The 14,685-nt window shown below is 44.5% G+C and overlaps 1 protein-coding gene across 1 annotated transcript in view; it reads left to right on the forward strand.

Moving 5' to 3' along the window:
• LOC144151382 (neuropeptide CCHamide-1 receptor-like) overlaps nucleotides 1–14,685 on the forward strand; it is a 301,358-nt gene that overhangs the window by 69,494 nt on the left and 217,179 nt on the right. The window contains exon 2 of the mRNA XM_077682418.1: nucleotides 4,343–4,405. The gene's annotated coding sequence lies outside the window, so the exon portion shown is untranslated. The remainder of the gene's footprint in view (nucleotides 1–4,342; nucleotides 4,406–14,685) is intronic.

A 14,685-nucleotide genomic window follows, 5' to 3' on the forward strand; every position in this document is an offset into this window, starting at 1 on the left:
TGTAAATCGAGGAGAGTGCCTCAAGCATATGTATAATCAGGGCTTTCGATGTATTTGCAACCTTCGTAATAGACTAGTCATGGCGGATAAAAGAGGCCGGAGAGAAACAGTAGTGGCTGCAGGGAAAAAAATGAAGTCAATAACGTATCATCATCATCTTCATGTTGATTCTCCCCCACACACCCATTTTGTGCTCTCGCCACTGGTGCGCTTGGCGTTACAATAAAGGTTCGCATAAAAGACAATTGCTAGGCATGTAAAGTAAAGGTTCGTTTGAAAGCAAACATTTTCCTGCCAGACGAGCCTTCAGCGTGCCAGAGTAGGCATGTTGATACATAAATTATGATAGCAGCGCAAAAGGAAGAGACACGTACGCCGACAAGACGACAAGGATTAGAGTCGCGGGTACTTGTCGCATTGTTTCCGTTTCTGTGTCTGTTGGCTGCTGTCATTGATTCAGGTGACCCTTGCCTGCTCAAGTACGTTGCGATAAACATCAAGACACGGAAGGTGGCGGCATGCTGTTGTTGTGGTTACTGAAACTTCTTAAGGCTCTTAAAAGTTGATCGCGCACCCCTGCAATTTTAATTGATCGACTGCAAGGGGAGACCTCGTACTGTATCTTTTCGGTTTTTATACCTACCTGGACATTCACTATAGGGTGGAATAAATGCGTTCAGTACCTTTGATCATCTTCCCCTTCATCCGCCTCTCATGACCATATTCATTCCGTCAAAACGATAAGGCATCCGACATGTAAACGGATATCACTCTGGACGCATGTTTTTCTACATTTTCTTCCCTACATAAAATAGAATCTTAACTTCAATGAACCGTAAGATTTGAGAAAAAGCCGACCTGTTATCCTAAGCCTTGCTTGGCGCTGTACACTGCTGGCGGTTATTTATATTCACTGTACCTTGCAGCGCCACTCATAGGACAGAGACCAAGGACGTCTTGCGTAGAGTAATTGATTTCGCAAGCGCTCTATTCCCGAATTCGCATGGCTATCGCGACGCTTCTATTTACTTAATGCGCCTCTAAAGCACTTGCTCTCTGCCTGCGGCTTCAAAATAAAAGGATCAAAGAAGTATAGATTTAGTTAAAACTACTATGGCGGCATCATCTTCGTGCGGAGGGCGATGTTTTCCCATCTGCACGTAAACCCGCCAGTGGGGTCAACAAGATCTGTGTTTGCTTGCTCTTCTGGGCAGCGTGAATGGACGTAATTTAGGCCTGAATAGAGGCGGATTCTCCTTTCGGCCGAGGACAAAGACTGCAGGTATTACTGGGGAAGGCCAGAGTTTGAAGAGAGCGCAAGCTCTTAAACAAGCATAGACTCTCAGTACGGAATGCCTTGGTAAAAAAGATGAAGCTATAGAAAAGAATAGTTCTGGTGCTTTTCAAATAAAAAGGCCTGGCTTTTGTAGTGGCGGTACTGCTGACAATGATGTCTAAAGAACCGACCGAAAAGGATCGTTAGAAGCTGCTTGTTAATTTGGCTGGCGGGTACATTGCCCTGACACGGAAAAATCCTGCCCTTTCGCGACTATGGAGGGAAGAAGATGTGAACAAACTTATCTTAATAAAGGCCTGCTTCTTGTGGTCTGTGGGCAACTTTCTGAAAGAGTGTATTTTTCTTACCTGCGCTTAAGGAACTTGGAAAGGTGATTGCCTTTATGTACTATGTGCTGTTGCGCCAGTCCGGTGTTTAAAATTCGAATAGGTGCATAAACCGAAGCCATTGCACAGATTGTTCGCTAATGTCACGAAAATGTAGTCTTATCTAGGAGCGTCGCTTGATGTCTGGATTATATGGCCTCTAAGGCCTACCCCATATTGTATTCTCTGCATTGCTCCATAGAACACAATGTTGAAAACGGAAGAGCCAAATTTCAGTAGGAATGGTATGTTTTCTGCGCACTCAAATTGCAAGCTTTCTCGCAGAATCCAGGAGCTCATCTTATCACGACTGTATTCGTAGTCATCGTTGCCAGGCTCCACATTTTATTTCTCTTTTACGATGAACTAGGTTCTCTTTCCACTCAGATATGCGATTTGTATCTAACCAGGTTGCCCATGCTGCGCTGTTGGTTTTATGACTCTATGACACAACGGCTCTATGACGCAGTTTTAGTCGCAAATAATTGTACCTTTCAGTCAGAACACCAAACATCGTTGGTTAGACTGAGGACTAGCTAACAGAGTAAATTGAAGCAAATGTTGGAAATGTTGTCTGGAATCTGTTTATCTATTGTCTACACATAAACATTCACCCCTCTTGATAACACATTTTTTGTTTTGTTTTGTTTTGTTTTTTCTTAGTATCATTAAGTCTAGTAGGGGCACGGTTTTGGCTTTCTGACAGCTATAGGGGCGGACACAGAATAAAAATTTCAACCCGTCGAACCGACAGTGCTGATCGATTAATAATGCGTTGCATTATTTGCCGAGTACCCCCTCGCAGCCAGGACCGCGCAGCGCACAGCATTTCCCTCAAAATGCCGATTTGGCGGGAGTAACAGCTTCCATCGTTATAATATCGTAAACGGAGATAACCAGTCCAACCGCATATACAAGAGAGAGAGAAACAACTTTAATGGGGAACCAATAATTCAGAAAAATAGAAAGAATAAAATTTAAACCTTCAGGCAAAATAAAAAAATATACATCTTATACATATTCCGCAATAACCGAATATAGGAAACGTTCAAAATATAAGTAAAAATGGCGAAACTAAGCGAAACGTGTAACGGCCTGCATTTCCACAACCATGTAGATTTGGCAGAAGTAACGCCTCTAAGCGTCGTAATAGCGTAAATGAAGATAAAGGATCGGACAGAATTTGGAGAAAATAAAAAATAAAAATCGAAACTATAAAATTTTTGCAAAAATGATCTGACAAAATAAACAATACGCATCGTGAACATTTCCCCCCAAAACTGAAGAATAAACAAAAAAAGTCCGGTAAAAACGTTAAAAAATACGAATATAAAATGTACAAAATGGCCCAACCCTGCACTACTCTTTTCATCTACGAAAAAGAAAAACCCCGAATTAGTGAAGTAAACAGACTTCATCGCTATGTAATATAAAGTTATATCATTGGCGAAGAGACAGAAAGAAAATTTTAAAACATTTCGACGTATAAAAATATTTTGAAATATTTCAACGTCTTTCTCTACTACTCGTAGCCATATTTGGCTGTAAACGCACACTCTAAACAAGCGGCATAACAATGTTCTGAATAGTAAACAAGGATAGTAGGCAATGCTCTAAATTTCAGCACATTTCTTTGAAAATATTTGCTCTGTGGGGTTTACAACAAGCACATGATGAGAAAGTGTCACATCGAACCTCGGTGGCTGTTTTAAAAATGATACGCGTGCAAAATATGCGATATTAAATCATTCCAGGCATTCCAGGCATTCTTGAAGAACCGTCAAGCTCTGAATCAAAGAACTCTGTTCAAGGTTTCGCACAGGAATGCTAAATTGCGCCTATTTACTATTACTTCCAATACGCGGGACAGACTTCCGCATGACACTCAGGTTACCATGATTCTTATCATTCCTTTTATATCAAGCACTATTTCCGGGTGGGTTGAGCTCAGACCCCATATTTACAGCAAGAGGAGCATTATTGTCTGTTACATGTAGGCGCTAAGGCGAAAGTTAATGAATTAAGTATTGGAAAGACCATGTCTCCGAATGATTGCTGCGTTCAAATTGTATTGAAATTGTAGACGATCTGAGGTCTGCACACGCAGATAAGTTTTTATTGCTTCTCTCTGGGGTTACGGTATTCATCCTTATATTATCCGACGATGAGACCGTAGCCTCCTATTGCAATGTAGCATGGGTTTCGAAACCAAGAAACACCAAAAAAATGCCACTAGACAATTGTATGCGGTATGGGTAACATTCACGAAACCGAGTAATCATGAGACCACATGTGGCGCGAACCGTTCGTACCTTCCCGCTTCTGCGTGACGTCACCATCTGCTACTACAATCCGAAGCAATTTTATCCAAACAAATTCCAAAGAAAAACCTCAAGTGACACGACCCCTTAAAACAGGTCTTAGGCGGAATTCAGAAATTCTCCGAAGGTAACGGAACACTGCATTCTTGCAAAATAAAAACGTGTCGGTTATCAGCCTCTCCTTTTTAATTTCTTCGCTAATCCTTGTGTTTTTAGAAGTTTCGCAATTGCGAACCAGAAAGCTGCTGTAACTTGAGTTGTGTCATCCTATGCTACATCAGTAGACTTGTGTAGCTAAGAGCCCACCATGAGTGCCATTACGCGAAAGAAAACCTCCCCTTTTATCTGTACAATTACAGACGCCACTTCAGACCCACAGCCTGTGCTTCTACTGCGTTCCCGCGAGGATGTTGAGCTCGAAGGTGAGTTCACTTCTCTCCGCAATGTTTTGTTCGGGTGCCGAAAACGCGGTGATTAGGTTGCGGAAGAAATTACAAACGCCAACAAAAGTGTCATATGTAACACATCCATGAGCCCCACGATTCCTTTGTTGCTGGCCATTAACACTATCAACCATAGCTTATTACCCATTCCTCAACAGATGCGCCGCCTGTCGTTGTAGTGACAGAAGATTTGTTGCGTACTTGAAGATACCAGAGCCTCAGAGTGCATTATGGTATAACTTTGGCACCCCACATAATTATTCAATACATCCGACGAAAACAAGACTGACGACTGAAACAGGGATACCTTGATCGCGGCGAGCTCACCTGGAGGTGAGGACTAAGGCTCGTACCGATCTGATGGGTCATAAGAAAAAACATAGCGACCTGCGTGCGATTAAAGGGTGGTGTACGTGGTCGACGACTACGCTGGGTGCTTTAAACAAGAGGAGAGGATTACTTCTGCCCCTTATCTTCAATAACATTCCCTCTTCCAACAATTTCCTAAAAGGCAGCTACCTGAAAAAAATATTTGTCAGTTTACATTAACCTCCGTTTCGGCGTGCAGTGATTTAAAAAATAGTAACAAAGAGCACCCTTTCCTAAAGGGGGCCACGTTTTGGTTTTGGCGGGCTGGTTTTGGCGGGAATTTATTTTTTTTTTCATAGAGCACTCCTCTCTAGTTGGCAATTGCTTCGCGCATCAAAGGCGGGTGCACATTAATCCATGTTCAAATCTCTCCTCGAATCTCAATAAAATTTTCCGCATATCGCGCCCTCCCAGGAGTGAAGTTATAGCTGATTAAATAAAAATAACATCATCGGATACCCAGTCAGGCTGCGCTAAATAGGCGGAGCCGTTTTGGAAGTACTACCGGAGACACAAACAGTAGTCTACCCCGGGATTGAAACTAGTCACCCTTGTGCAGTATTAGGCCGGATCCTATCAACCATAAAAAAAGTTGCGGCTGTAGTGGCCACCAATAGGCTCGTGGCGATGATGGTGATGACGACCAATGAATAATGTGTCTGTATACAAAACCTGTTTCGCTCTGTTCGCTCGAATATTTAGACCTTACATACCCCTTTCTCGGGCAAAAACACTTTCACAGTTGTAGACTATTAAAGCTGATTTATGAGAGCACCAGACTGATGTGAGGCTAAAGCTGGTACCTCTCTCACTATGGATTATTAGGGAGTATTTATTGAAATACGTCACATTATAAAACAGATGTACCACGTATCTGCCTGCTGTGCTGAGCATGACGTGGAAAGACGATTGCTTCTGCGGCTCTGCGTGGTAAGAAACCTCATCTCACTCCTTCCTCATGCTATGGTCTTCTCCTCCCTTCTCTCTCCCTTCCCCAATAATAAGCGCAATTCAGGTTTGCTCAATTCAGTCCAATTGTCCCATTCTCGCACTGCTGGCGCGCCACTCGGGAGATTTTTTTCTCGTTTTTCTTACAACAGCACTACTCCTATTTTTACAGTATTTACCTTCATCTCTGCGGCCTTCCGCTCCATTTTACGGTGTTTTTGTTCAGACCATTATTACACTGTAAATTTATTAACTCCTTTTTTGCCAATAACTGACACCCTTACAGCCGTTCAAAAGCAAAAGAACACCTTTTAAGGGTGTATTTAACAATATAAACCCCTTTAAACAGGTGTATTCTTGTGAATTTGTTAGGGCGTAAGGGGGTTAATTATAGATAGTGATTTACACCTTTCAGGGTGTGAATATTTTTACAGTGTACGGCTAGTGTTGTTTAAAGCAACGCTGGTATAGTCAATTAGGTGTGTATGTCTTCCCTCCAATATGCCTGTTTTATTTGCCCTGAACAATGGTGACATATCTGATGCACCCCACTAGTTTCGGTAGCTCGGAACTGTTTTGCTTGCATGTGTGTCTTAACCAAGCTTTGTTTCCATTTTTGGACGGGCGGCTAAATAGAGAGACAAACAGGCGGACAGTGAGAAAGACCGACCCAAATTTTCGCGTTTACGTAGCTCAAGAACGACCGCCGTCTTTTTAGGGGCAGCAAATTGTAGCGTTATGACGTACTCAGCCCAGAGGGCTACTTCATGTTTTTGAGGGTGTGCAGGGGTTGTTTACGGTTCCAACAGTAAAGCTTAAAAAGTGCTGATGAGTTCCGTTCATGCTTATCAATTGCCGCTCGCTTTGCGTCCAAACAGTTCGCGGAAATAAGGAGGAACAATATTAGCACGCCGACGAACCCTCTCCTGGGTGTACCCAGAAGTCGACGGAAGTACGCAAACAGTTCGACGAAACTTAAACGCACTGGCGGACTTTCCGGAATATTAATTGCCTCATTAGCGGGCCTATACTGGACTGCGGCACCACAGCCCACTTCTGAACAATCTGTAGAGTAGGGAAGAAAACGTCCCAAGAAGACCAGAAGTTCGTTAGATCTTGCGGATCTGCCGCGGTTAGCTGCAGATCCTTAGCGCGATGGCAGACTGTGTCAGAGAACGAGAAAGCAGGCGGGTAGAGAAAGAGGGGAGCTGGCGCGCGTGTCTGTTTCAAGATTAGGGACCGGAGCAATGTCGCGTGCAGATCACGTTCCTTCCGAATCACTTCCGTCAAGATTTAGGCCTTTTCCTCTCTCACTCCCTCTCCACCGGGCCCATAGGTCAACCTCCCTCCTTCTGGCCAACGTGCTTCAGTCCACGAGGGTAGGCCATGCGACGCCGCCGAGCTGCAATCTCTCCGCAAAGCCGGCCGACTCCGCTGTCGCGACAAGGCACGTCTCGAAGACGCCTTGTTTACTGTTTACCGGAATCCCTCTCCTCCGCTGCCTTTGTCCGGCGGTCAAATGTTCAGCCATCCGTTAAGAGGCACAAGAGAGAGTTTGAGAAAGCAGGCAGGGATGATTGAGGAGCCAGCACGGCTCGGTCGTTAAAGAAGAGACTAGAGAAAGTGTTTTTTGGTCATTGCCCCGCGGTGAGAGAAACGTTCAAGGGGGAAGGATTTGAAGATTGGGATTCATTTAGCGGACGATCCTTAGCATGTTTAGTTCACGCGCGTCAGTAGAGGCGACCCGCCGCGGTGGTTCAGTGGCTGAGGCGTTGTGCTGCTGAGCCCAAGGAAGCGGGTTCGATTTCCGGCCGCGGTGGCCGCTTTTATGATGGAGGCGAAGAGCGAAAACGCCAGTGTGGTCGAGCTTTCGGTGCACATTAAAGATACCCAGGTGTCCAAAATTACTCCGGAGTCCTCCATAATGGCGCGCGTCATCACCTGTGCAGCGTAGGCGCGTTAGATCTCATAATCAATGAATAGAGGCTGCCTTGTAGTGGTCAGCTGAGTGGGTTTCTGGATTTGAGTGAACTGTTGTTCTGTAAAGGGACTACGCGAACGCTTGATCGATGACGTTTCAATCGAAGCGGGGTGGGTGCGCATTGCTAGACGTTTTGTTTGCTGGTGCTGAGAAAAACTTTTCAGAGGACATCCACGTTTAGGTGTTTCGATGGGAAACCCGATGGCGTAACTTGTCTTCGATGGAGCGCTTTGAACCGTACCTCCTGCATTCACGGGAACAGCAGTGGTAGAAATAGTATATTCACTGGCAAAAATATACAATGACCCTTGGGCACGATCACTGAACTGGGAAAAACAAACACCAATGCGCAGGAAAGGCCCGCATGGAAATGAGGTGGGCTATGTGTATTCTCTGTTGTGCTTTCATTGTCGTGAGCCTATAGGCATGCCCTTTCATTTCGACATTCCTCTGGTCGCTGCACCCTATTCCAGCACTACAAAGGGTCGCTTCTCGCTGTCACCCTCGACGTTTTGGATTGGAGGTGATGATTACTTTATTCCCGCGGATATTTAAGTGCACAAAAGCTGCATCGTCCAGTGTACACGTGATTATCGTTCCATGAACCTAATGCTACCACCTGAAAAAGAACCCCGCAGCACGAAGTGCGGAAAGAGATTACTATACAGCCCAGACTGTCGTTACGGGACCATGCCAACGTGCTTAAGGACACGCAGGCAACGCCACGTGGCAAAGGTTGGAGTAATATTTATTGAAAAGCATTTTAAATAAGAACTGTTAAACCTTTATAATCATCATCGCGGCACCGATTCAATTATCATCATCCGTGCCCGTCATTACTCGTGAGCAACTCTCCCTCGAGCTGTTTCGTCTTTCTCCATCCGCCATCTTGTAAAATAGTATCACCATCGCATCACCGGGACGTCTCGGCCCTTGGTCTCTCCTCTCATTTTATATGGTGCCGACAAACCCGGGAAGAAGGCTCGCTGCGATTCGGAGTCATCTGAACCTTGGCCTATTAGAAGGAGGACCCCTAGATACCGACGACGGACCCTGGTGGTGGACAGATCGACGGTGGTGCTACCCAAAGCTGAACAACGTGATGATGCGCGGACGAGACGACCACGACTCCTCACCTGCGACGATTTTCCCCAATGACGGTTAATCGCTCGAGAACTGTGCCGAGACGCGAAAGCAACGTTAGGCTTGCCCATACAGATCAGTGATGTTCGCGATGTGTCGACGAGCCTTCTGCGCCAGCTACGAGAAACTGAAGTTAAATTGAGATTTTTGAATGAGGAAATCGAACCTTTGATTGACATCGGACACTTAGACCAGGAATTTGCCGGCAACATGGAATATGAAGAGGTAATTATGCATGTTATGATCCGATTGTACGACCGATTGAAAGATAGAAGTTGTGACACCACATTCTTAGGCAAGCAGGACCAAAATAGGGACTAAAATACAGCCGTTAGTCTTCTCGGGCGACCGTTCATCTTCAAGGGGAGTATCTGCAGCAGAGTACGTGCCGTGTGCATAAATGCGGAATAACTGTTCCTCCCCGCCGATCTATAAGGAGTAACAGGAAGACGAAACGCATGCAGTTAGTCTCTTTGCTGCGTCGTTAATCCCCTAATGGCGTCGTCGTTGCCCTTTTGCGCATATGTCTGCGAACAGTTTTACATTTCCAAAACACAAGCCATTGCAGTCAGTGGGTCCTTTAGATCGTGCCACGGGAGAAAATATTGATGTTAATTATAAGAAAATCGCCAAGGGTTAGTAGAGCGGCGGGTAATGGCAAGGACGGCGAAGCGCGATTGCCAGACGCTTCTCGGTGAGGTTGTGTTCATACGCTGTGTTTCATACGATTCATGCGAGGTAATAGCGTCCAATGAAAGATTTCAAGCGCGTCAACAGTCACAAAAATTATTGACAATAGCAAACGTTGATTCCTAAGCGTAATGAATATGTATATGTTTAACATACTAGAAAAAACGCAGTAGGTACTGATGACAACTGCAAAATAAAAATGCTCGCTACAAGTAAGCGTCGCGAAGTAATCTTTTGCACTCGGTACATAATTACCTTGTGCACCAAAGCCACGACAATGCTGCAACTGCTGTAAAACCCGGTTGCATTTTCCAGTCGCAATCGTCTAGCGACGCGAACTTGAAGAATTCAGGCTAAGGAACACCCAACTTGGTTTCGCCGATGCGGGAAAATATGGTCCGTTTCCCTATTCTGACAATCACACAGGCGACAGCTTTCACACACGATACCTAGAGTACTTAACATATGTATCGAACACTAAGAAAACACTTAGCTTGTGCTAATTTATGCGGACACACATGAGTCGTCCGATCGCCCAGCTACCTATGTCAACTAGGCGACGACGAGTTGATTGTTATTTACGAGAAAAAACTATGGTTGTGAGGCTCTACTTCAAATCGAACTGAGCAATGGTCCCTAAACCTAGCAAAGCGCTAAGCGCAAGGCGCAAAACGCGGTCACGTTCGCTTGCACGGATAGAAATTCGGGCACCAATTGCAATGGATCTGTTGCGTTATGCACATAACTACACGCTGTACACTTCAATATTATCTACCGCAGCTACTACCCAGCGGCGTGGCCCAGCGGATAGCGGGTCGGGTTCCTTGGTTATGTTTTCGGGCGTAAGGGGTTCGATCCCTGTCGGTGCCGGAGTTTTTTCTTTTTTCTGCACTCTCAGCAGTTAGTCTCTGGGTAGTATCGGAACAGACCATCCGGGGTGGGGGACTAACCGTTCGTCCCCTCGTGGTTAGTCCCCAAAGGGACTAATGATTGTGGCAGAGGAAGTTAGCCCCCCAAAAGACGAATTGTTAGTCCTTTTAGCCTAAGAGTGCACAAAACAGTGCCAAATAATGGGGACATCGCATTCATCAACAAACTTCAGTGTTTTTTTTACAATGAATGGACAGTTCTACGAGCCACGTGATTTGGAGACCCCCGCGAAACGCGCCCTATTAGCACGAAACTCACCTCAGTCAGATTTCCAATCGCAAACAGGACTTGAGAATGCGACACCTTCATTGTCTACACTAGACCTTCAAACTCAAGGCTCCTTACTCTCGCGAGCACTGAAATAGACTGCTGAGATATCCAGGAACAAGACAGGCGGCAGGTCATCGATTCGTAAAATAGCAGCAGAATATCCGTATGGCGAATATACCAAGCGGGAGACCATGGATTTCGAACCTGGAGAACTTCAAGGATAAAACAAGACACAAAAAGTAAAAGCGATGCATGACACTGAAGAGCGGTATGCTGAAGTTTTTGAGAGATATCCCAAGGGGATTGCTGCTGAACCTATCAGACAACCCAGTGCACGAAGGAAAGTTCGTGGAAAGCACGCTTTAAAGAAACAAAACATCTGATATCTGCAGCCGAATTGTCAATGTACAAAGCTCCAAAAAGAATCAGAAGTCTCCGGGAAACTGTTTTCAGGCCGGGGAATCTACATTAGAACAACTCACATCTGAGTACAAAAGCGTGGAAGATTGTCTACGAATTTCGACCTGAATGCATCGTCTGCACCGACACCCCCGGCAAGTGCACAGAAGACGGCCCCTGGGACAGTTTCGCCTTCCGATTGCCTCAGCGGATCTGACAGGAAGGTACTTGATGTAACCACTGGAGGCGGACCCACCAAGCCTTTGTTGTGGCCAGGGAATATGTTAAAGGTTTATAATCATCACCGCGGCACCGATGCAATTATCATCATCGGTGCCCATCATTACTTGTGAGCAGCTATCCCTCGAGCTGCTTCGTCTTTCTCCATCCGCCATCTTGTAAAATAGAACCACCGTCGTATCACCTGGACGTAGCGGCTCTTGGTCTCTCCTCTTATTTTATAAGAAGAATAAAAACCATAACAACAAAGTGTATTTGCATAGCGTCAGGTGGACTGGCCTTCGTAACAGTAGCATGCAATACATTGTACGGCGTGCTATTAAAGCGAAGCATACGATACATTGTAGGGTGGGTAACTAAAGAGAAGCTTTCTATGCCTTACTTTGGCCGTCCACTGTTACGCCCAAAACGCACTGCAGGAAAACTAACTTGCACAATGGGGTTCCACAAAGGGACGTCAAGTGCCTCAAGGAAAAAACGCTCCCTGTGGCCAGAATCGAATCTGAGTCACTCGCGTTATGAAAACGACGCCTATCCTATTGGGTCATTCCAATATGGTCAAACATTTGGGAATTTGAAAATTTGTTTGGCTTTGACTCAGGTTTTTTGGGAGAAAGCTTCACAGGTTCACCATCTTTCTGTTAAGAAAAGGCCTTTGATTTTTTAAAATACATACCATTGCATGTATATACATACGCACAGACACACACACACACACACACATATATATATATATATATATATATATATATATATATATATATATATATATATATATATATATATACATCTATAATCCTAAAATATATAGCCACTATTGGCTCTCTGGAAGGCCTAGTGCCTGTTGTCGAGACCGACGGGAAGAGCATGTGCGTCCTTGTGTACTCGAAGACGCACAAATTTTCTCGCTCCTGGTAGCCTTGCTCTGATTCTCAGTAAACAGCCGCAGGGCGAAATCTTTGTAGCACACCGTTCGCCCCGGTGATCAATCTGCGGCAAAAGGGCGGCTTATGCCATCTTTATCGCATGTATTCCTTGCGTTTGGATCAACATTCACTGCAAAGCAGCTTTTTTGTGTGTGTTATTGATATAGGTACCCATACTCTACGTTGTATAAATGAGGCAATAAAAATACAAAATATGAAAAAGGTCATTCTAAGTAATCGTTAATCAACACGCGGGAAGGACGTGTGTAAAATCCGGCGCCATCGGCACGTACATAATTCCACACATGTGTCTCGGGATGGCACGCATGCTAAACAGGCGTCGCCCTGGGGCGGTTCGCTGACAACCCCCCTATGCGCTCCATCAAAACCATACCGGGCGGGGCAGTAGCGAGTTTATTGTAAATAAATCAGTTTAACTTAAGTACGTTTTCAGTGGTCAATAGCCTTAAAAATACTTCCTGGGTGAAGTTTTAGTAATGCGGTAAATTACTAGTACTATGTAGGTACAAATCCATCATGAACAGCCTATTTCGGCCCATTGCTGGACAAACGGCCTCCCCCATTGACTTCCCCCTCTCCTGTCCTGCGCTGCCCGAGTCCATTCTTGGCCTCCGAATTTTCTTATTTCTTCTCTCCATCGAGGTAAATGCCTTCCGTTCTTCTAGTCCTCTGCGTCGATATTCATTCTGTTACCCTCTTGGTCCAGCTGCTGATGGTTCGTCTGGCTGTATGGCCAGCCAAGTCCCTTTATTCGTTTCGGTTGAAGTATGATCTCTTCTATTCGAGTTTGCTCCCTGATACAGGATGCTCGTTTCCTGTCCCAGCTAAGTGATTTTGATGTTGGTAGCTTACTTTTCATTATGTATGAGTTTTTTACGAGGGAGCCCCTACCCATCCCTATTCTGTACCGAATTTATTTCTTGTGGCAGTGAAAATCTGTCCTGGCTAGTTATGGTCTTCATCTTACTCCAGTATTTCGGTACCTATGCGGAAGAAGGTGCTTTCAGCATACTTATTTATCCTTGCTTTAGATTCACTCGTGTATCAAAAATATACTGCGAAGCTTTGTGATTGCAGATCTTCAATCATTTTTGCTGCTGTTCTGCTCATTGACAGAGTAATGCTATGTCGTCTGCCAACATCAGATGACTCGAGCATTATCCGTTTATCCGAAAATCTGCCTTTTCTTAGTCAAGCTTACTGAATACTCCCTCCAGACATGCATGCTGGGAACAATTTTGGTGTAATGGTATTTTCGTGTCACACTCTCTTTTTGTTTGTGAGGAATTATCCTGCCCGTACATTCCTCATAAATGTCGTCTAGGAGTATTATATAACTCTTTTCTATTCCTTGGTTTTTTAATGCTGCCAACACTGCTCCGTGGTCTATTGAATCAAGCGCGTCTTCATAGTCTATAGATCTCGCGTGAACAGGTTGATTATACTCTGCAGACTTTTTTTTATTACTTGATTAATGACACGGACGTGATCCATTGTAGGGTCTCCTTTCATGGACCCAGCCTGTTCCCTGGGTTGTTGAAAATCTAGGCTCCTATGACTGACCGACCCAGGAACAAAATAGGTAGTACTAAACAGGTAGCAGCACCCGCACACCAACGTCTAGCTAAAAGGATGACGATGTTAACCGTTTCGGCGAGGACGTTCAATAAACTGAAAATAAGGTAGACATTCTGGTCACGATATTGAGGGGTGTCTAGGGCAAAAGGTCAGAAAACAATCTGACAAAAAGATTAGGTAAATTTTAATGGGTAATTGGAATAGGCCTGGCGAAACTCTGGGTGGATTTGCTGAAAGAATCCGTGAGCATAATTATTGCATGTTTTAGAGAAGAAATAATTGGGATTTGGCATAAAAATCATAAAAAGAAAAACTAAAAATCACATCGACCAAAATCTAAGTGTCAATCTTGATTTTTATAATAGATATTCAGGGGCTTGGCATATTTTAATTAAGCGCTCACAGGATGGTCGCAAGCCGAATTAGGCTGCATTTAAGATGGCAAGAATAGAGAGTATTCAGACGAAGGAAACCCCACTGCATCAATCAAAAGGCAAAGCGCAGGAGTTTTCAGTAACGCTTCAGAAGAAATTCGTGGTTTTAAAAAAGCACTACGCGGGCCCATCCTCAAGGACAATATAACTATCATAACCAAAGTCTTATTGGTAGTTGTAAGAGGATAAGAGCGTACTTTGAGACAAACTCGCCAACTGTCGTTAAAACGGAAGTTGTGATTGAAAAAAAAAAAAAAAAACAGGCGTACTCGAAAGAATCAGAAAAGAATGAGGAACTAGGATTGTCCAAATTGTCTGAATACAGAAACA

Source organism: Haemaphysalis longicornis, unplaced genomic scaffold (assembly GCF_048455015.1).
Source record: "Haemaphysalis longicornis isolate Haplotype H1 unplaced genomic scaffold, Haemaphysalis longicornis Haplotype H1 scaffold_9, whole genome shotgun sequence".
NCBI classification, from domain to species: Eukaryota; Metazoa; Arthropoda; class Arachnida; order Ixodida; family Ixodidae; genus Haemaphysalis; species Haemaphysalis longicornis.